This window comes from Odocoileus virginianus, chromosome 32 (genome assembly GCF_023699985.2).
Source record: "Odocoileus virginianus isolate 20LAN1187 ecotype Illinois chromosome 32, Ovbor_1.2, whole genome shotgun sequence".
In the NCBI taxonomy this organism is placed as follows: Eukaryota; Metazoa; Chordata; class Mammalia; order Artiodactyla; family Cervidae; genus Odocoileus; species Odocoileus virginianus.
In genome coordinates, this window is record NC_069705.1 from 26887062 (window position 1) to 26910108 (window position 23047).

Below are 23047 nucleotides of genomic sequence, written 5' to 3' on the forward strand. Positions count from 1 at the left end.
AACACCCTCTTCCGACAACACAAGAGAAGACTCTACACATGGACATCACCAGATGGTCAATACCAAAATCAGATGATTATATTCTTTGCAGCTGAAGATGGAGAAGCTCTATACAGTCAGCAAAAACAAGACTGGCAGATGACTCTGGCTCAGATCATGAACTCCTTATTGCAAAATTCAGACTTAAATTGAAGAAAGTGGGGAAAACTACTAGACCATTCGTATAGGACCTAAATCAAATCCCTTAGGATTATACAGTAGAAGTGACAAATAGATTCAAAGGATTAGATCTAATAGACAGAGTGCCTGAAGAACTATGGACGGAGGTTTGTGACATTGTACAGGAGGAAAGAAGTGAGAGACAAAGGAGAAAAGGAAAGATACACCCATCTGAATGCAGAGTTCCAAAGAATAGCATGAAGAGATAGGAAAAGCTTTCCTCAGTGATTAATGCAAAGCAACAGAGGAAAACAATAGAATGGGAAAGACTAGAGATCTCTTCAAGAAACTTACAGATACCAAGGGCACATTTCATGCAAAGATGAGCTCAATAAAGGACAGAAATGGTATGGACATAACAAAAGCAAAAGATATTAAGATGAGATGGCAAGAATACACAGAAGAACTATAGAAGAAAGATCTTCATGACCCAGATAACCACAATGCTGTGATCACTCACCTAGAGTCAGACATCCTGGAATGCAAAGTCAAGTGGGCCTTAGAAAGCATCACTACGAACAAAGTTAGTGGAGGTGATAGAATTACAGCTGAGTTATTTCAAAGCCTAAAAGATGATGCTGTGAAAGTGCTATACTCAATATGCCAGCAAATTTGGAAAACTCAGCAGTGGCCACAGGACTGGAGGTCAGTTTTCATTCCAATCCCCAAAAAAGGCAATGCCAAAGAATGCTCAAATTACCACACAATTGCACTCATCTCACACACTAGCAAAATAATGCTCAAAATTCTCCAAGTGAGGCTTCAACAGTACATGAACCGAGAACTTGTTCAAGTAGATTTAAAAAAGGCAGAGGAACCAGAGATCAAATTGCCAACATCTGTTGGATCATAGGAAAAGCAAGAGTTCCAGAAAAACATCTACTTCTGCTTTACTGACTATGCCAAATCCTTTGACTCTGTGGATCACAACAAACTGTGGAGAATTCTTCAAGAGATGGGAATACCAGGCCACCTTACCTGCCTCCTGAGAAATTGTATACAGGTCAAGAAGCAACTGGACTGGTTCCAAATTGGGAAATATGTCAAGGCTGTATATTGTCACCCTGCTTATTTAACTTATATGCAGAGTACAACATGCGAAATGGCAGACTGGATGAAGCACAAGCTGGAATCAAGATTGCTGGGAGAAATATCAATAACCTCAGATATGGAGATGACATCACCCTTATGGCAGAAGTGAAGAAGAACTAAAGAGCCTCTTGATTAAAGTGAAAGAGCAGAGTGACAAAGCTGGCTTAAAACTCAACATTCAAAAAACGAAGATCATGGCATCTGGTTCCATCACTTCATGGCAAATAGATGGGGAAACAGTGGAAACAGTGGCAGACTTTATTTTTTGGATTCCAAAATCACTGCAGATGTTGATACAGCCATGAAATTAAAAGATGCTTGCTCCTTGGAAGAAAAGCTATGACCAACCTAGACAGCATATTAAAAAGCAGAGACATCACTTTGCTGACAAAGGTCTGTCTAGTCAAATCTATGGTTTTTCCAGTAGTCATGTATGGATGTGAAAGTTGGATTATAAAGAAAGCTAAGTACCAAAGAATTGGTACTGTGGAACTATGGTGTTGGAGAAGACTCTTGAGAGTCCTGTGGACTGCAAGGAGATCAAACCAGTCAATTCTAAAAGAAATCAGTCCTGAATATTCATTGGAAGGACTAACGCTGAAGCTGAAGCTCCAACCTTTGGCCACTGATGTGAAGAACTGACTCACTGGAAAAGACCCTGATGCTGGGAAAGATTTAAGGCAGGAAGGAAAGGGGACAACAGAGGATGAGATGGTTGGACGGCATCACCGACTTGATGGGACATGAGTTTGAGCAAACTCCAGGAGTTGGTAATGGACAGGGAAGCCTGGAGTGCTGCAATCCATGGGGTTGCAAGGAGTTGGACACAACTGAGTGACTGAACTGAACTTTTCTGAAACAAATACTGTTAGTTCTTTTCAGCTTGGCTCTAAGGGGTGTTACTGGAAATGGACAGGACACTGCATTGCTATATTCACTTCCCTTGAACCACACTAACCTGAGGTTGCACATGGGGAGTCAATGATTGGGAAATACTACTAAGATCCCATTCTCTGAGAATTCAAGACTGAAGGCAGTCATGGGCCCGTGGTGAGTCCAAGTTAAAGGTCAGCTCATGGAGGCTCTGGGACTCTTCAAGCTGACTTCTCCCTGCTGAGACCTCCTTCATGCCTTTCCATGGAAATGAGTTGATATCCTTCAAACTAAAATAGGCTTTTCTGTTTTAGTTTATATTTCTAGCATTTGCAATGAAAGTATGTGTACATACTTTTATATCAATAGATATGAAATATGTTTATACTGGGTGTCCATTATTCCTCCCTCATTGTGTCTAGATATCAGGATTTAATCACTCCTTTATTTGAGACTTGTGCCTCCTTCTCCAGAAATAGACTGTGCCTTCTGGTGTTCCTGTGGGTTCAGCTGTGTCTCCTAAAAGATACATTCAATTCTTAAACCCCAAGAGCTGTGAAGGCAACTTATTTACAAACAGGGTCTCTGCAGATGTGCTCAAGGTAAGATAAGGTCATACGGGATTAGAATGGTGTCCTTATAAGAAGAGAGAAATGTGGACACAGAGACGTTGACACCTAGGGGAGAAGATCACAAAAAGAAAGAGACAGAGATGGGAATGACACATTTATAAGCCAAAGAACACCAAGAATCACCATCAATATCAGAGATGAGGGAGAGGCAAGAAAGGATCTTCCCCTAGAGCCTTCAGAGTCAGCATGGCCCCATCAATATCTCTATTTCCAATTCCCAGAACTGTTGGGTTGGCCAAGAAGCTCATTTGGATTTATCCATAATGTCTTATGGAAAACTTGAACGAACCTTTTGGCCAAGCCAGTATTTGAGAGAGGTCTTCCCTGGGGGATCAGCCAATAGAGTCTGCCTGCAATGCGGGAGACCCAGGTTCAATCCCTGGGTCAGGAAGATCTCCTGGAGAAGGGAATGACTACCCACTCCAGTATTCTTACCTGGGAAATCTCATGGACAGAGGAGCCTTGTGGACTATAGTCCATGGGATCGCAAAGGGTCAGGCATGACTGAGCAAATAACACACATAATATATGAGAGAATAAGTTTTTTTTTTTTGTGGTTTAAACCATCCAGTTTGTGGTAATTTGTTAGATCACCCCTTAGGAAACTAATACATATGTCTCTTCTAGAAACAGTATTGCTTGTATAGTGCTTTGTCTCTTTCATCTCAAGGAATTATTTCTTAATTAAATGCCTCATAGAAAACATATATCTAATTTTCTGAGATCCAAGAACATTATTTGTTGCAGATCACAGAGAGATAAAAGGGAAGAGTCAGAAGAATAACGCAATCTCCTGACTACTTGATTTGTGTTTCTTTCCAATGCACACACTTGCAAACAAATTTTAAACAAATGGTAGAAAGAACAAAAACATAATTCTTTATCATCCTGTCAAACTACAGTTATAGATTTAGCAGCAATGAAGAAATACTTCAGAGCTACAGGAACTAGTGCCTCACTGTGCCAAATGTACCTTAAGATTTGGCTTGGTTCAATAAATAATTTTTAAATACAACCTATCACGTTGTCTTGGATTTTGCTCCTTATCATAATAGCATATGCAATGGGATTCAGACCTGCATCATTTAACTCATGACTCTCACAGATTAGACATTTTCTACCTTCCGGGGCTTTCTAGGTGGCTCAGTGGTAAAGAATCCACCTGCCACTGTAAGAGATGCAGGTTAGATTTCTGATCCGGGAAGGTCCCACATGGCGCAGAGTGACTAAGCCCGTTCCCCACAAGTACTGAGCCTGTGCTCCAGAGACAGACCCACAACTACTGAGACCCACACGCCCTAGAGCCCGCACTCCACAAGAGAAGCCACTGCAATGAGAAGCCTGCACACCGCAGCTAGAGCAGCCCCACTCCCCACAGCTGGAGAACGCCAGCACAGCAATGAAGACTTAGCACAGCCAAAAATAAATAAAATTATATATATATGTGTGTGTATATATATATATGTAAACATCTTCTACCTTCCTTTTCCCAAATGTACCCCTCACACACATAACATGCAAACCTACAGTAATGCTTAGACCTTAACTGAAGTGTTAGGTGTATGTGAAAAATCTATACATCTATATAATTCCCAGTGAATAAGACCTATTTCTCTCCAAATTATTATATATCTAAAGAGCAAATACTGACAAGGCAAGGGTTAGCATCAAAGATAAAAGGTGAGGGGGGGATATGCTATCCTTAGTGATGTCAAGAAGCACCATCACTTCAAAAACACAGATTTCAGAGCTTGTTGGTCATTCTGTTTTCTTAAAACTTAACAGTAAATCTTATTTCACAAGACTGATCAGAGATAAAATTTGAGTTATTTTATTAACAATTTAGATCAACAAGTTATTACCCTCATTCACCTGTTAGTAGGTATACAATATTTACTTTTCTGAATGCCAGAGCATGACATTGAATTTTCTTCAAAATTACTATTTTATTTATAGTTAGCTTCTTTTTGGTGAACTGTCTTCAAGAATTATGGTTACCTTCAGAAGAATTCAATCAAACTTCTTTTACACTGCCTTACATTTTTAGTTATCAAGATTCATTAAAATTCAGTACCACCTGTGCTTTTTGGTATTGCATGTATGGTGGGATTTATTTTTAAATTTTTCATTTCATTGCTAGATAGGTACCAGTACTCACTGACAACAGCACATTTTTTTCAGCCATACAACTTTTTCAGTTTTTGTGTGATATTACTACATAACCAAGTCTTGCAAATTCTTTCTGGTTTATATATAAATATATATGCATGAATATGTATATTCAATACATATCTATATATGCTACTCTATTATAAAAGTGCTTTAAAATTAGTTCAACATATGCATGACAAAAAGTTCTTAATATCTTTTCAAAAAATCATCCTTGTATAATTAAGAAACACCTTACACTTCAGCTACTTTTTTTTAATTGAAGGATAATTGATTTACAGAATTTTGTTGTTTTCTGTCAAACCCCAGCATGAAACAGCCATAGGCATACATATATCCCCTCCCTTTTGAACCTCCCTCCCATCTCCCTCCCCATCCCACCCCTCTAGGTTGAGACAGAACCCCTGTTTGAGTTTCCTGAGCCATACAGGAAATTCCTGTTGGCTGTCTATTTTACACATGGTAATGTCAGTTTCCATGTTACTCTTTCCACACATCTCACCCTCTCCTTCCCCTCTTCCCATGTCCATAAGTCTATTTTCTATGTCTGTTTCTCCACTGCTGCCCTGTAAATAAATTCTTCAGTACCATTTTTCTAGATTCCATATATATGCATTAGAATAAGATATTTATCTTTCTCTTTCTGACTTACTTCACTCTGTATAACAGGTTCTAAGTTCATCCACCTCATTAGAACTGACTGAGATGCATTCCTTTTTATGGCTGAGTAATATTCCATTGTGTATATGTACCACCACTTGTTTATCCATTCATCGGTCGATGGACATCCAGGTTGCTTCCATGTTCTAGCTATTGTAAACAGTGCTGCAGTGAACAATGGGATACGTGTGTCTTTTTCTATTTTAGTTTCCTCAGGGAACATGCCTAGGAGTGGGATTGCTGGGTCATATGGCAGTTTCATTCCTAATTTTTTAAGGAATCTCCATGCTGTCTTCCATAGTGGCAGTATCAATTTACACTCCCACCAACGTGCAAGAGTGTTCCCTTTCCTCCACACCCTCTCCAGCATTTTTTGTTTGGAGACTTTTTGATGTGGCCATTCTGACTGGTGTGAGGTGATATCTCATTGTAGTTTCTATTTGCATTTCTCTAATAATGCGTGATGTTGAGCATCTTTTCATTCAGCCACTCTTAAACACTGGTACTTAGACACTGGTACTTTCAACAGTCTGATGGTGGTGATTTAGTGGCTCAGTCGTGTCCGACTCTTGGTGACCCCATGGACTGTAGCCTGAAGCTCCTCTGTCCATGGGATTCTCCAGGCAGGAATACTGGAATGGGTTGCCATTCTCTTCTCCAATAGGCTACAGCTATGCCAATATGGTGGCTACTAAATTTAAATGAATTAAAGCTCGACAGAGATGAAAATTCAGTTCCTCAATCACAGAAGTCACGTTTCTGGGATGTTCACTAACTACATGTGGCTAGTGGTTACCTTATTAGACAGTGTGGCTATACAGGATTTCTATTATTGCAGAAAGTTCCAATGGAGAGTTCTGGCCTATAGCATTAAAACTTAGCATTTAAAGTTAAAAAAATAAATTTGAAAAGAATATGATTATGGCTTACTTACATATTACAAAGAATAGATTTTTAAGACTCTAAAACAAAGGCCAAAAGAAAAGGGAAAATAAAGGATCTACTTATTTCAATAATTTGCATGCTTCCTATCACAGGGAGTGATAATGCTTAGTTGCTTAGAGTGTTCATTTCAATTAGGGATTTAGCTGGCTTTCTGAGAATATCCAGGTCTAATTCTAAATCTCCTGGTACATGAGATATATAATATGTGAGCTTTATATACAGTCACATCATTCATGTTATAGATGAATGTTAGATGAATATAGGGATACAATATACTTAATTTATATGGTAGCATTCATGTCTTAAAATTCTATGTATTATTTTTTAAATAATGACTTACCATTATTATCTGTTAATTCACATTGTACTTTAATTTTTATACAAAGTTTTAATCCACACCTGGAAAGAGGAAGGAAAAACTTGAGAAAATTCACACAAAATAATACCTCAGCTAGTGAAAAATATTTAAACAGAGTGAAAAAGCTAAATTTGGGCCCTCATTTAAATTTTCCCTTCCTGTCATTCATTTCTAAGTTTCAGTTTCAATGTGAATATTAAATAAGAAAAATGAAAAAAGCACGGCTTTTAAGATCATTAAATAATATGTCATAAAAATTGCTCAAGGTCAAAGCTCAAACACCATAGGGAAAGCTGCTGGCTCTTCGGGGAACTTCTGAGTAACAACCAAAATAATCGTCTCAAAGATGCAGGGGTGCCTCCAGCCAAAAACAGGAAGAAAGTTTTCCTACAGAGATTATTGTTGTAACGGTGTGTGCTCCTAGGAAAGAGATGGACTTTAATAATGTAACAAGTCTGTCAAAACCCAACAGCAATGTCCTTTGGTGGTCTGGCCAGAGAGATATACTCTCTCTAACACTGGAAATGATACTCCCATCTCTTTCCTCAGTCATCAAAACAAAAAGTTTCACTTCACTGTTTCTCAGGGGACAGTTCTTTGTTATAAAAATTAAAAACAGGACACAGAACATGTTCAAGTTGGGATGCTCACTGAAGTTATGTGAATTTAACAGGGCAGGCTATGAAATTGCCTCCACCTTATAGGAATGCTCGTTCAACTACCTTGCACCAAACTACCATAGGAAAAGGCTAATGCTCGTTGTTATACAAAGAGAGATAAACGGAATTTACGAAAGTAATGAGGAAGAGGAGAGGGACTAGCTAGGTATCAATTATTAATACCTTTTTAAATTGCTTCCACTTTCTTTTCACTGTCTTCTGATTTCTTTGACATCTTCAGCTATATTTCCTGGAAGATTCAGAAAAGAAAAAAAAAAAAAAGATGAGCAAGATAATTAAAAAGGAGGTATGTGTAGGGGAGATATAAGTTGGTTACAGGGTAAATTGAAATTGATCGTATATGTGGGCTTCCCTGGTGGCTCAGTGGTAAAGAATTTGCCTACAGTGCAGGAGACATGGGTCTGATCCCTGGGTCAGGAAGGTCTCCTGGAGAAGGAAATGGCTACACACTCCAGTATTCTTGTTTGGAGAATCCCATGGACAGAGGAGCCTGGCAGGCTACAGTCCATGGGGTCACCAAGAGTCAGACATGATTGAGCAAATGAACACACACACACACCCCATATGTGTATTGATATTTTACTGTATCTCCAGCACCATGCTATGCCCTAAAACAAGGCACTGACTTCAGCACATTAAATCCAATTATAGTGCAGTTTTATATGGTTTACCCTAAATAGCTTTTGGAATCAACTAGGGCATTACTTAATTAATCAGACTCTATGAATAATCATATCATAAAATGTATACTACATTTAGTGACATATCATCTTGTATTGAGATCCCCTCATAGCTCAGTTGGTAAAGAATTTGCATGAAATGAAGGAGACCCCGGTTGGATTTCTGGGGCAGGAAGATCCACTGAAGAAGGCATAGGCTACCTCCTGCAGTATGCCTGGGCTTCCCAGGTGGCTCAGCTGGTAAAGAATCCACCTGCAGTGTGGGAGACCTGGGTTCAGTCCCTGGGTTGGGAAGATCCCCTGGAGAAGGGAAAGGCTACCCACTCCAGTATTCTGGCCTGGAGAACTCCATGGACTGTATAGTCCATGGTGTTGCAAAGAGTCGGACACAACTGAACAACTTTCACTTTCACTTTTCATCTTGTATAGATGTGGCACTAAAAGTAATATAGACATGTGTGTCCTGTATAGGCACACGTTTTTATCATGTAATAATACTTCAATTAAAATTCAAAAAAGGGATAAAATTGCAATTAGCCGGATTCACCTTGACAAAGGAAATTAGATTTCATGGGACCTTGATGGACTGTTCACATACACAGAAGAGAGCGGGGAGGAGGGTCTTGGAGGTCTACAAAGAAACAGAGTCAAAAGTGAGCATCTCGGCTTAGAAGACAATTCAGTTTCTATTGGAGTCATGGGACTTTGCACATGCTCTGTATGGCTGTGGGAAACAGGTTACAAATATGAGACAGAGGTCCATATCAAGGAGCCAAATACACCTTCCAAAATGGGCAAAACTTATTAAGATAAATGGCAGGTTAGTCATTTGCTTTTGCACTCTGTTGCACTAGGGCCTCAATGATATAAAAGTCCAGAAGTACAATAAGGAATAAACCTAAACTATGAAAACAACAATGCAATTGAGCATCAACAATAAGGAGTGATCACAACAGACTTCTGAAAATTGTTGAGGGGCAGGGTGTGCACAGCCTACTCTACCGCTGTGTGCTGAGAGGCTGAGAAAGGCGAAGGGCTGTCCACCCATGAGGCTCTGGAAGGTCCCAGGCTTAGGTCTGCAGGGACTGCTGAGGGCTTAGATGGTGGGGTGCAGCTGAAGAGAGAGAAAGAGATGAATCGAATCAGCACTTACCTCCCTCCGTCTTTATCCAATATGGGAAGCAGCTGAGAGCCGCTATTACCCCCGTGTCAAACCCTAGTTCTTCTCTGGACAAACAGAAGGTGTCTGGGGAAAGCTACTGCTCCCAGCATGGATGCTGACATTCCAGAATAAATCTTTCTTTGTTCTGCTCCTGGGGGATTTGGAGTTTGACAGCTAGCTCCTTATCTATTCACTGCAAAGAGGGTTTACTAATCAGCATGACATCACTTCTGTTCATAGGTCCCCGGTCATGTTTTCCAGTCGGGTGGGAGACCAGGCTAGAAAAGAGCAGCAAGTGAAGTTCCCACCAGATTCCCACCTGCCTATTAGAATGCGAATTCAACAGCAGTTGTGTGAGCTGCTTGTGAGCATCTCAGAAACGTGCCTGCTTCCGTTTAGGCCCAGGCAGGAAGCCTGGAAAGCACATTTCCTAGACTGACTCAGAGGAGTTACCTGCACAGGCTCTGGAAGGCAGAGAGAAGACCGCAAGGCATGACTTCCGCAGACGGCGGAAGTGAGCGGCTGCCAACATGGCTCTCGGGTCCGCTTGTGAGTCACTCACTGCTCTTGTCCCTGAACTCGCTGATTTTCTAAAGACCAGGACCAGCTTCCTGGACCTAAACACACCTCCAGTGCTTCCTACGGTTTTGTAAACTTCTAATTTCCTCTGTTCACTTACCTCCTGTCTCACTTTTCTGAATGAAATTTGTCTCATTCACAGAGATATATGAAGAGACTCATAGATTACTGTTACTTTTATACATAAAAGTAAAAAAACAACATGAAAGAATAGCTAACATTGGAGCAGAGACCTAATTTAGACAAGACGACACCAGAAAAACATAACTAAAAATGTTGGGTTCCTATTCTTAGACAAATTTTAAAATATACTACATCCTTGAAACAAAATAAGATACTATAAAAATGGAGAATAAAAGATGTTTAAATATAATAGCTGAAGAGGACTCAACAGAAGGATTTAAAAAACAAATGTGAAAAAGCTTAACGAAAAAGCTTAAAGACAGCAAGATTCAGAGATACAAAGAAAACAGAAAAAAATTAAAGCAATGAATTTGCCAAAGAAATGATAAAAAGAAAAGTCTGAAATCTAAAGAAGTACACTAGGAGATTTGGGGGGTTTTGGTGGGTTTTTTTTTTTTTTACGCTTGATCTTGATCACCTGAAGATTATTTTTATTCCTTAAACAAGTAATCTCCTTCCCCCGATCTCCTGTCTGGTGGCTCAGACAGTAGAGACTGCCGGCCATGCCGGAGACCTGGGTTCTATCCCTGGGTTGGGAAGAGACCCTGGAGAAGGGAATTGCTGCCCACTCCACTATCCTTGCCTGGAAAATCCCATGGACAGAGGAGACTGGTCGGTTACAGTCCATGGGGTCGCAAAGAGTTGGGCGCAACTGAGTGACTAACACTTTCACTCTTTAGTACATTTATTTTTCAATTTCATTAAAAATTTAGTCTCTTAGCACCTCTGCTGCTTTATCCAGTCTAAATTCCCTATAATCAAATGACAGTAAACACTCACTTTCTAGTAATATTTTTACCTTTCTTTTTCCTTTTGTACCATTCACCAAGACCAAACCACAATCTTGGACCAACCCCAAAACCTGCCTTCTGTTCCCACACCATGTTGGGGAGGAAACCATGCAAACAGATGCAGTGTAGTAATAGCATGAGCAGATAATTCTTTTCCTGAGAGCTAGTGATTAAATACTCAGAAATTTTGCAAGTGAACTGTTACACCATTGACATCACCCATGTTGGGAAACTGACAAATGCCACAGACCAAGACATTCATCTTTCCCCAAAGAGCCAATGTACCAGCATACCACTGCCACTTTTTTGCTCTCCATACACACCTGGGTTCTCTTCTCTACTAGATCCTTTTCAGTTTCATCATCAACCTTCCACTCCACTCTCCATGAATTATTTTCCAAAATATCCATTTTCCTCAAACTTCTTACTCTAGTCCTTCCTTCACTCTGGTCACATTTCATAAAGAAGGAATTACATCATCTCCCAGTTCTCTCACCATCCTGTCATATGTACCCTGTGATTTCCCCACATCCTTCCATTCTGATCTTTTCCTTCTTCCTTCTTGGTACAAAGTTTTCCCCTTTCACCTGGATCTCAACTTCTTCTGCCTCCTGAGAAGCTTCTGTTCAATTATCTCTTTTTTTCCTGTGTCGATACTAGCTTTTCATTAGTTTGTAAATATTCTCAAATTTCTCCAATTAGAAAAAAGTATGTCTTAGCCCCCTACATCCCTCCTACTATGATAGTCTTTCTGGATCTTAGGACCATGCCAGGCTTTCTGAAGGGAGCCTCCCCACTCACAATAGTAGCTGCAATCGTAGTAGTAATAATAGTATTGTCTGCAGTAGCAACTCTGGAGCCAGAGAGCTGTGGTTGAGGGTTCAGGGGTCTGTCTCTCACTGTGTCTGTACCTTAGGCAAGTGACTCAACCCCTCTGTGTCTCTGCTTCCTCATCTGAAAGCTGGGGAATACAGTCCTACTTATCTTAATAAAGGGGTTGACACAGCTAAAGCACTTAGATAAGTGCCAGACATAGCAAACAGCAATTATCAGTTATGCACTATGAAATATTATTACTTTTCACTTCACTGCCCTCCCCTGCTCAGGTCACCAGCAATCCTCAAGTTGCTAAATCTAATGTGCATATTTCCGTCTTGACATTTTCAAACTTTTCTGCAGCATCTGACCCTGCATCCTGGTAATTCCCCCTCCCTTTGAGTTCCCTGCCACACCATCCTCATTTCCTTGTAACCTCACATACTGTTCTTCCTATTCTGAAAAGCCAGTATAGTATGTGTGTATATATACACACACTCATACTACATACATACCATATACACTACTATGTGTAAAATAGCTAGCTAGTGGGAAGCTTCTGTATAACACAGGTTGTATTCTGTGATGACCTAGATCACTGGATGGAGGGTGCAGAGAGCAGGGATATATGTATACAGGTAGCTGATGGATATTGCTGTACAGCAGAAATTAATGCATCATTATAAAGAAATTAAATTCCAATAAAAAACCAAAATAAACAAACAAAACCAAAATAAACAAAAGGTTAGTATATCTGATAATGTCATGCTCTTCCTTGACTCCAGGCTCCTTGAAAATGCCCTAAGTCAACTGGCTCACAAAAAATATTTTGGGGCTCTTATTGTTGTCAATAGAGTTAGGTGAGTGACAGATAACAGGTTCAAAACTATCCTTACTATGCGTGTGTAAGCTAATTCCCAGCTTCCTGTCACTATTCTGTTCATGAAATGTTCACTGCCAGGAAAGTGCCTACTTAAAGGTCACTCTGTGTTAGAGGTAAGGGCCAGTTCATATTAAAGTTCATATCCTATTAAGTAATAGTCCAACACAGAACCATTAATGAGTCAGGCCTCAAGCATCATCCCTAAAGGAACAGGTAATGTGGACTGAATCATACCTACACTGTGTTCTTAAAGGATGGGAATGTCTCCAGCACACTTCTGCCCATTCACTCCTTGAATACCACTAAGGTTACCCATGCAAGTTTCTAACACCCACCATGTTATCCTGCACATCTCAAATTTTTCCAATGAAAACTCATTTCTAAGGTTAATTATGCTAAATAATAGTGACTGTAACCATGAAATGAAAAGATGCTTGCTCCTTGGAAGAAAGGCTATGATCAACCTAGACAGTGTATTGAAAAGCAGAGACATCACTTTGCCCACAAATGTCCATATAGTCTAAGCTGTGGTTTCTCCAGTAGTCATGTACAGATGTGAGAGTTGAACCATAAAGAAGGATGAATGTTGAAGAATTGATGCTTTCAAATTGTGGTGACAGAGAAGACTCTTGAGAGTCCCATCCATAGACTGCAAGGAGATCAGCCCTGAATATTCACTGAAGGATGGATGCTGAATTTCCAACACTTTGGCCACTTGATGGGAAGAGCCGACTCACTGGAAAAGACCCTGATGCTGGGAAAGATGGAGGGCAGAAGGAGAAGGGGTGACAGAGGATGAGATGGTTGGATGGCATCACCATCACTCAATGGACATCAATTTGAGCAAACTTCAGGAGACAGTGCGTTACCGACTCAATGGACATGAGTTTGAGTAAACTCCGGGAGTTGGTGATGGACAGAAAAGCCTGGCGTGCCACAGTCCATGGGGTTTCAAAGAGTCAGGCATGACTGAGGGACTGGACTGAACTGAACTCAGAAGATAGTGGAGAACAGAGGAGCCTGGCGTGCTGAAGTTCATGAGGTGGCAACAATTCAGACATGACTCAGCGACTGAACAACAAGCCCCTCAGCTCTTGATGGGAAATAACCAAGCTGAAACACTTGTAGAAGATGCTTCTGAAGAATGATCTTCCCCATCAACTGGATACACCCTGAGGTGTGAGCTCCTCATTAAAGCAACTGGCCATTCCCATCTAACATAGGTAATACTTCACCAGCTCCAGGGAGGTTTTGTAAAGTTCATAAGCATCATAACAGGTCTTGTCATATCCTTTCTCAAAGTGAACCATCCTTCCTCCTGCACCTCCTCCAGCCCCTCTGCTCCTGGAGAAATTCCATAAATATCCCAGATCAAGAGTCAGATGTGACTTACTCAGGGCTGCCTCCTCAGCTCCAGGGAAGCCTAGCAAGCTCCAGGGAGCCTGGACTGTGAGCTCTGCTCCATTCTGCAGTGGCGCAGTTGCATTTAATTGAAATTTTTTATATACTTATCTTTTTTTTTCTCTTTAACACTGTATGCTCCTTAAGATCAGAGGCTGGGTCATTGATCATCTATTTATTCCCAGGGGACCTCCATACACCTGGTATCATGTAGGTGCCAAGTAAGTGATCTTGGAATCGATGAAAAGAAAGAACCCTAATAGCACTTTAGCTGCTATTTTGTTCACGATGATCAAACCTTTGGAATGTCTATGATACAAAAGGACGTGAACTACAATCTGGAAATACAAAGAGGAATAGTCAGGAGACCTGATCTAATGAATTCACACTCTAGGTAGTTAGATAGACACACAAAATAGGCAATGGTCATAGAACACAGATAAAGATATACACTCCTACTTCCAGGGGGACTGACTGATGGAGTCAGTGAGGGTAATACCATCCTCTTGTTCTTAAAACTGATTCTGTTATCCAGGTTTAAGTCAAAAAGTTCTGACATTACCCTGATCAGACCTTGCTTTAGAAAAGGGCACAGGATATATTTTAGGGCCAACGAGACACATGGGGAGTTTGGCTGGGATTTCTGAGACAGAAATCTTATTCTTTTAGAGCTTTCAAGAGAAATATTTCCTCTTCTAGTCTGTCTGTGTGATGCACCCATAAAAGCCTGGGAATTCAGCATTTTGCTGTCATGGAGGCAGCCAGTCTTACGCAAGTCTAACATAATAGAAGGCAAAGAGGAGAGGCAGAAAGAACCAGTTCCTTCATACACAGTGATGCACTGCTGAATCAATATAGCTGTGTCTCATATAGGCTTTATAATTGAATTTTCCCTTATCCCAGTTTTCTCCCTACTTTTCATTATTTAAATTTGAAAACCATTAATTATAAATGTGAAAGAGGGCACATAATCCAGATTCCAAGATTTATATCTCATTTATTCCTCGATATGCACTGGCTAATAAAGCTGCTGTTTTGACCGATATGGCTAGTCTTTTAAATTTATTATAATAAGAACACTCAGATACTAGAGTGGTCTGGTGGAATTAACCAAACCACCAGTAGTTTTGGCATCAGGTAAACACTCAACCTGCTTTGAACTACCAGACATTCACCTGTAAGATATTTAATTGTATTAATAGAAGAAAAAAGAATCAGGGTGGGGAGAGAAAAATGGTAGCAAGAGAATCTTAAGGAGGACACGGAAATGGAATAAGCAACCTTCAATGGTAGAATGCTGCCTTCTGTTAAAAAAAAAAAAAAGAGGTTCTATACAATTCATAGAGTAGAACAGAAAAAAAAAATCAAGAATAACTGTAAAATCACTGCAAGATGATTAGGAGCCAAACCTTTTTAAGGCAGGATTCAAACATATCTACTACAGAGTGACCTATCCGCCAGTGCACAAGGGTTAGCAGCATTCCTTATACGACTGAGTCAAATAAAATATATTTTTCAAGCACTTTGAGAAGCCCTCCTCATGCTTGTTTGGAAAATTTAGCAGAGCAACAGCAGTCAGAAGTAAATCCCCACCCTACAACCTGCATAGAAAGAAGGTGTAAAGTGAATCTTATTATTTCTGCTGCTTCTGTTTCCTACCCAATCAAAGGTAACTGAAAAGAATTAATTTAACTCTTACAGAACATCTGTTTATTTCAATCAATTTTGGGAACATTTTGTATGTGATTATTTTAGAATAGTCATGTTTAACAATTGCTCCATCCATTAAAAAAAAAAAAATAAGCCTGAATCTACAGCCTCAAAGTACATTAGTCTTAGGCACTAAATCTCACTGCCAACCACACCTGGCCTGTGACCCTGGCGGGCCTTGTATGTGCAATGTGAAATAAGGCCAGTGCATGCCATAAAGAGCTGGTGAGTTGTGGCAAAGAAAAAATGATGGGTTCACATTAAAAAAGAAGGCTCAGAACAGTCTTAAAGCAGGGTTCCTCAAACTCTACGCTATTAACACTTTGGGTCACAATTAACGTCTTTTGTTTTGAGCCAGTGTCCTGTGCATTGTGGGATATTCAATAGCATCCTGGCCTTCACTCACTTGATACCAATACCTGCCCCCGTTGTCACCATCAGAAACATCTCCAAGAAGAGCAAAATGGATTTACAAATACCAAGAATGAAAAGAGAACATGGCACAGGTCAGCAGGACTGGAGAAGTGGATGGGGAAGAACAGGTTGGCTTCTCCATGTGTCTTTGAGCAAAGTGGTGAGCTGGAACAAGAGCAGTTATCTTCTAGGACACTTGTTATCTGCTGGAAAAAGCCTACCTGCTTTTCCAAAGAAATCCAGATCTACACATATGGATCAACCACAGTGTGTGTTTGATAATAGAATTAGTGCTGTGTTCTTGACTAAGTATTAAAAAATAAAAGCACTGGGATGAGACCATGTCAACCTGTTAAAAACAGAAAATAGTAGGAATTCAGTAGGTGCTAATATTTACTTTTGTGTTCTTGCCTCCATATAGCTTGGCACTTTTTTCTCCAGAATATTCTTACACACTCATCTAGTAAAAATACGCATAATTTCATCAAACTGCAGATGCTGTCTAAACTGTGCTGCTCATATTACTGATCAAGAGGCATGGCAGGGCTCAGAGGTCTATTCAGAGCCAGAAGGTATCAGAATTCCAGAAGCTCTAACATCCACAGCCAGTTTGTTGTCATTCAGTCACTCAGTCGTGTCTGACTCTTTGCAACCCCATGGACTACAGCACACCAGGCTTCCCTGTCCTTCACCATCTCCAGGAGTTTGCTCAAACACATGTCCATCGAGTTGGTGATGCCATCCAACCATCTCATCCTCCATCATCCCCATTTCCTCCTGCCTTCAATCTTTCCCAACATCAGGGTCTTATCCAATGAGTCAACTCTTTGCATCAGGTGGCTAAAGTATTGGACTTTCAGCTTTAGCATCAATCCTTCCAATGAATATTCAGTGTTGATTTACTTTAAGATTGACTGATTTGATTTCCTTGCTGTCATGAACAAAGCTGGTTTAGGGAAACTGTACTGAGAAGGCAGACCAGTGAAAAAAAGTTCAAGAGCAGACAGCTATTTACAGTGTGCTTCAATTCATGTAAAAGACATTGCAGGTGTACTTTATGAGCATACTTTGTATATTATATTTAATTTCCTTTCCACGACTGTAAAGAAAACATCTGACTGGGTCTCAAGATGTAAGAGAGCCAAATATTGCCTTTGGTGTATTTTCACTGTCTTCAACTCTTTTTTTAAGCTATGAACTCCATCATTACACCTAGTGGATTTAGGAAACTAGGGAGATGTAGTGTGACATAAAAAATGCACTGGCACCATAGTCAGGAGATCTTGGTCTCTTGATACTTTCTAAATAGCATGATGGCAGAAAGCGAAGAAGAGCTAAAGAGCTTCTAGATGAAAGTGAAAGAGGAGAGTGAAAAAGGTGGCTTAAAACTCAACATTTAGAAAACTAAGATCATGGCATCCAGTTCCATCACTTCATGGCAAATAGATGGGGAAACAATGAAAACAGTGACAGACTTTATTTGGGGAGGGGGGCTCCAAAAGCACTGCAGATGGTGACTGCAGCCATGAAATTAAAAGACACTTGCTCCTTGGAAGAAAAGCTGTGACCAACCTCAACAACATATTAAAAAGAAGAGACATTACTTTGACAACCAAAGTCCTTCTAGTCAAAGCTATGGTTTTTCCAGTAGCCATGTATGGATGTGAGAGTTGGACTATATAGAAAACTGAGTAGCAAAGAATTGATGCTTTTGAACTGTGGTATTGGAGAAGACTTTTGAGAGTTCCTTGGGCTGCAAGGAGATCCAACCAGGCCATCCTAGAAGAAATCAGTCCTGAATATTCATTGGAAGGACTGATGCTGAAGCTGAAACCCCAATACTCTGGCCACCTGATGTGAAGAGCTGACTCATTTGAAAAGACCCTGATGCTAGGAAAGATTAAGGGCAGGAAGAGAAGGGGATGACAGAGGAAGAGATGGTTGGATGGCATCACCAACTCAATGGACATGAGTTTGAGAAGGCTCCAGGAGTTGGTGATGGACAGGGAGGCCTGCCATGCTGCAGTCCATAGGGCGGCAAAGAGTCAGACACAACTGAGCAACTGAACTGAACTGAAATAGCATGACTGACACTGTGTTGCCATAGATAAGTCACAGAAATTGACCAATGTTTGTCCTGACAACTTCACCAGCTTGTCATGGGGATAAAAATAATGAAATCATATAAAAATGCTTTAAAAAGTGAGATCTTCTAGAACTTCAAGACATTCTAGAACTAACACCCCCAAAAGATGTCCTTTTCATTATACGGGACTGGAATACAAAAGTCAAGAAACACATGGTTCAGTTCAGTTCAGTCCAGTTACTCAGTCATGTCTGAATCTTTGTGACCCCATGTACTTCAGCACACCAGGCCTTCCTGTCCATCACCAACTCCTGGAGCCTACTCAAACTCATGTCCATCGAGTTGGTGATGCCATCCAGCCATCTCATCCTCTGTCGTCCCCTTTACCTCCTGCCTTCAATCTTTCCCAGCACTGGGGTCTTTTCCAATGAGCTGGCTCTTCGGATGGGGTAGCCAAATTACTGGAGCTTCAGCTTCAGCATCAGTCCTTCCAATGAATGTTCAGGACTGATTGCCTTTAGCATTGACAGGTTTGATATCCTTGCAGTCCAAGGGACTTTCAAGAGTCTTCTCTAACACCACAGTTCAAAAGCATCAATTCTTCAGCACTCAATTTTCTTTATGGTCCCACTTTCATATCCATATATGACTCCTATATGGAAAAACCATGGCCTTGAGTAGACAGACCTTTGTTGGCAAAGTAATGTCTCTTCTTTTTAATATGCTGTCTAGGTTGGTCATAACTTTCCTTCCAAGGAGTAAGCGTCTTTTAATTTCATGGCTGCAATCACCATCTGCAGTGATTTTGGAGCCCCCAAAAATAAAGCCAGTCACTGTACTGTTTCCCCATCTGTTTGCCATGAAGTGATGGAACTGGATGCCATGATCTTAGTTTTCTGAATGTTGAGCTTTAAGACAACTTTTTCACTCTCCTTTATTTTTCCACTCTCCTTTTTTGTATAAGTCTTCTGTATATTGTTGCCACCTCTTCTTAATATCTTCTGCTTCTGTTAGATCAATACCATTTCTGTCTTTTAATGTGCCCATCTTTGCATGAAATGTTCCCTTGGTATCTCTAATTTTCTTGAAGAGATCTCTAGTATTTCCCATTCTATCATTTTCCTCTATTTCTTTGCACTGATCACTGAGGAAGGCTTTCTTATCTCTCCTTGCTATTCTTTGGAATTCTGCATTCAGGTGGGTATATCTTACCTTTTCTCCATTGCCTTTAGCTTCTCTTCCTTTCTCAGCTATCTGTAAGGCCTCCTCAGACAGCCATTTTGCCTTGTTGCATTTCTTTTTCTTGGGGATGGTCTTGGTCACTGCCTCCTGTACAATGTCATGAACCTCCATCCATATTCTTCAGGCACTCCATCTATCAGATCTAAGCCCTTGAATCTATTTGTCACTTCCACTGTATAATCATAAGGGATTTGATTTAGGTCCTATACGAATGGTCTAGTGATTTTCCCCACTTTCTTCAATTTAAGTTTGAATTTTGCAATAAGGAGTTCATGATCTGAGCCAGAGTCATCTGCTGGTCTTGTTTTTGCTGACTGTATAGAGCTTCTCCATCTTCGGCTGCAAAGAATACAAGCAATCTGATTTTGGTATTGACCATCTGGTGATGTCCATGTGTAGAGTCCTCTCTTGTGTTGTCGGAAGAGGGTGTTTGCTATGACTGGTGTGTTCTCTTGACAAAACTCTATTAGCCTTTGCCCTGCTTCATTTTGTACTCCAAGGCCAAATTTGTCTGTTACTCCAGGTATCTCTTGACTTCCTACTTTTGCATTCCAGTCCCCTATGACGAAAAAGACATCTTTTTTTGTGTGTTTTCATTCACCAGTGGATGTCTCTCAGTCACCCACTGATGAACTATGCTCCCCACTCTATTCCAAAACTAGTGGGCAAAGAAACCATATTTGTTTTACTCACTCTTAAATTCCCATTGTCTAGCAGAGTTCTTTCCACATAGTACGCACTCAGTAAAAATGAATTACCTGAAATTATTAAAGGACTAAGTGTAGAAATGAATTAAGAGTAAATTTCCACAGATTGTAGGATAGCAAAATCAATCCTAAAGGAAATCAACCCTGATATTCATTAAAGGACTGATGCTGAAGCTGAAGCTCCAATGCTTTGGCCACCTGATACAAAGAGCCGACTCACTGGAAAAGACCCTGATACTGAGAAAGACTGAGGGCAGGAGAAGAAGAGGATGACAGACAATGAGATGGTTGGATGGCATCACCAACTCAGTGGACATGAATCTGAGCAAAGTCCAGGAGACAGTGAAGGATGGGGGAGTCTGGCATGGTGCAGTCACAAAGAGTCAGACACGACTTAGTGACTGAACAACAGCAGCCAGTGTTTTCTCTATTTCTCTGATTATAAAAGCAATGCATAATCCCTCAACTTATTGAGGTCTCCATATATTACCTTTGGAGAAAGTCTTCATTGATTGCCTTTGCTAAAAAGTACCCTTTCCCATCATCTGCTCTCTCCTTAGGCCCTGCTTTATTTTTTGTAAAACTTACCTCTATCTGACATAATTGTGTGTGTTTATTTTCTTTATCCCCAGATTAATCAAATGGGTAAGGGGGAAGTGATGGTGGCAGCAGTATGCTCCAGGAAGAAAGAGTATCACTGAAATTGTTCAGAATTGAGTGATGTTAAAAATGATTGACTTTTGGTGGGCTGTTTGTTTGTTTGTTTAATTCTCTACAGACAGTGCACCCTTCATTACCTGCGTTCAGGATGGCCCATCCCTCTGCTTCACCCTTACTGCATCAATGCAAACCCCACTAGAACAGAGATAGCTTTTGGTTTTTTTCATGGCTTTCCCCCCACATTATATAAATTAAAGGGCTGTATAAGCATTGGAAAATAAATATTGACATTAAAAAAGAGCCACTCATAATCCCTTCACCCAAAAGTTAAATGGCTTTTTAAAAACATTTAACATGTTTTCTTCCACCATTTTCTATGTTTTTTAACATAAATAAGAGCATGAACTGTACTCCTATGCCTGCAGTTTGTTTGTCCTTAATAGTTTCTAAGTAGTTAAATGAACACAATCTCAAAGTAGACAGCCACAGTTCCAGTCCCTGATCTGCCACTTACTGAAATGTGAGCTCTTAAGTCACATACTTAACATCTTTGAGCCTCAGCTTCCTGGTTTTAAAAACAGGCTAATCACATAACTGCCTCGTTGTGCTGTTACAAAGATTAAGCAAGAAAATTCTGTGCCTGGCTGGTGGTATGTGAATGTTAGTGTGGGGCGTGGAAAGCCTCTAAAATGGTCTGCAGTGATCCTAGCCTCCGGGTATTTGCATCCTGTGTAATCTCCTACCTGTGAGCGTCGACCATGACTCAATGCTAGAGAAGTGACTAGCGACTCACTGCCGGAGAAGAGAATATAGCAAAAAGTAATCGGAATCCACTTCTGAGAACTGGTTACAAAGAGACTGTAGCTCCTGTCTGGGACCACTCTCTTGCTCTCTCCTTAAACTCTGAGTGAAGCCAGCTGCCTGCTACATGTGAGCTGTTCTAGGTGAGGTTCCTTGTGACAAGAAGCTGAGGGAGACCTCTTGCCCACAGCCAGCAATATACTGAATTCTGATGACAACATGAATGAGCTTGAAAATGAATTCTCCCCTGTTGCATCACATAAGACCAGAGACGCAGTCCAAGTGGACTGCAACCTTTTGAGAGACCTTATTGCAATGGCATTCAGATTAAATGTGCCTGGATTCCTCATCCATGGGGATTCCCTGGTGGCTAATATGGCAGAGTCTGCCTGCAATGCAGGAGATCTGAGTTCAGTCCCTGAGTCACGAAGATCACCTGGAGAAGGAAATGGCAACCCACTCCAGTATTCTTGCCTGGAAAATCCCATAGCCAGAGGAGCCTGGTGAGCTACCGTCACAAAGAGCTGGGCATGACTGAGCGACTTCACTTTCGCTTTCACTTTCCTCATCCACAGGAACCATGACATTAAAAAGTGTTTGTTGATCTAAAATAATTTCCACATTTTGAAGGAAGTCGTTATGTAATTTCAATATAGGAGAGTGTGGAGAGTCCCCTAGAAGGTAACACTTTTCTTCCCCATGAAATTTTGAAAAAGATAGGAAATAGGACTGGAAGATGGGAAATCAACATACCTTTTTATTAATAAAGCTGAGCTTTGGTATGTGGCTTGGTATGATAGCCATATAATCTTTCGAACTGAATCACAGAGGTAGGCAGACTGAGAATCCTGTCTTGGGCAGCACTGGATAAAACAGTCTTTTTCATGTGGCTGGAAAGAACAGGGCTCTGGAGAAAGACTCTGCTCCTGGGGAGAAACAAGAAAACAGAAGTCTTCCAGCAGCCAGATACCCAAAGGGAAAAAGGATTGAATAGATCATGCTCAGTTTTACGACTCAAAGGTACTAGTTAACTAGGGGCAGCATGGATAATGAACAGGGCAAGTAAACCCAGGAGGCAACAACCATGGGGTCCCCTGCACCTAGAGGGAACTTAATCAGTATTGATTAAGTAGCACTCCTGGCCTAATTTTAGCCTTTACAAACTCCTTATGAAAATCACCATAATCACTCTACCATATGCATCATGTGGTTGTACTGCAATTTATTAAACTAATCACATCTTGTTAGAAATTTAGATTATTTCAAGTTTTTAGTGTTGTAAGTATTGCTGGTGTGACTGTCTT

The 23047-nt window shown here is 40.5% G+C and overlaps 1 long non-coding RNA gene across 9 annotated transcripts in view; it reads right to left on the reverse strand.

Annotated features, from left to right (window-relative positions):
* LOC110135089 (uncharacterized) overlaps positions 1 to 23047 on the reverse strand; it is a 77190-nt gene that overhangs the window by 23944 nt on the left and 30199 nt on the right. For 8 of the 9 annotated variants that reach the window (XR_011485156.1, XR_011485154.1, XR_011485153.1 and 5 more), the window contains 3 exons: positions 22497 to 22669; positions 7791 to 7857; positions 6931 to 6989 (listed from right to left, as the gene is read on the reverse strand). This is a non-coding gene — a long non-coding RNA (uncharacterized lncRNA). The remainder of the gene's footprint in view (positions 1 to 6930; positions 6990 to 7790; positions 7858 to 22496; positions 22670 to 23047) is intronic. The other variant, XR_011485157.1, reaches the window with a different exon arrangement.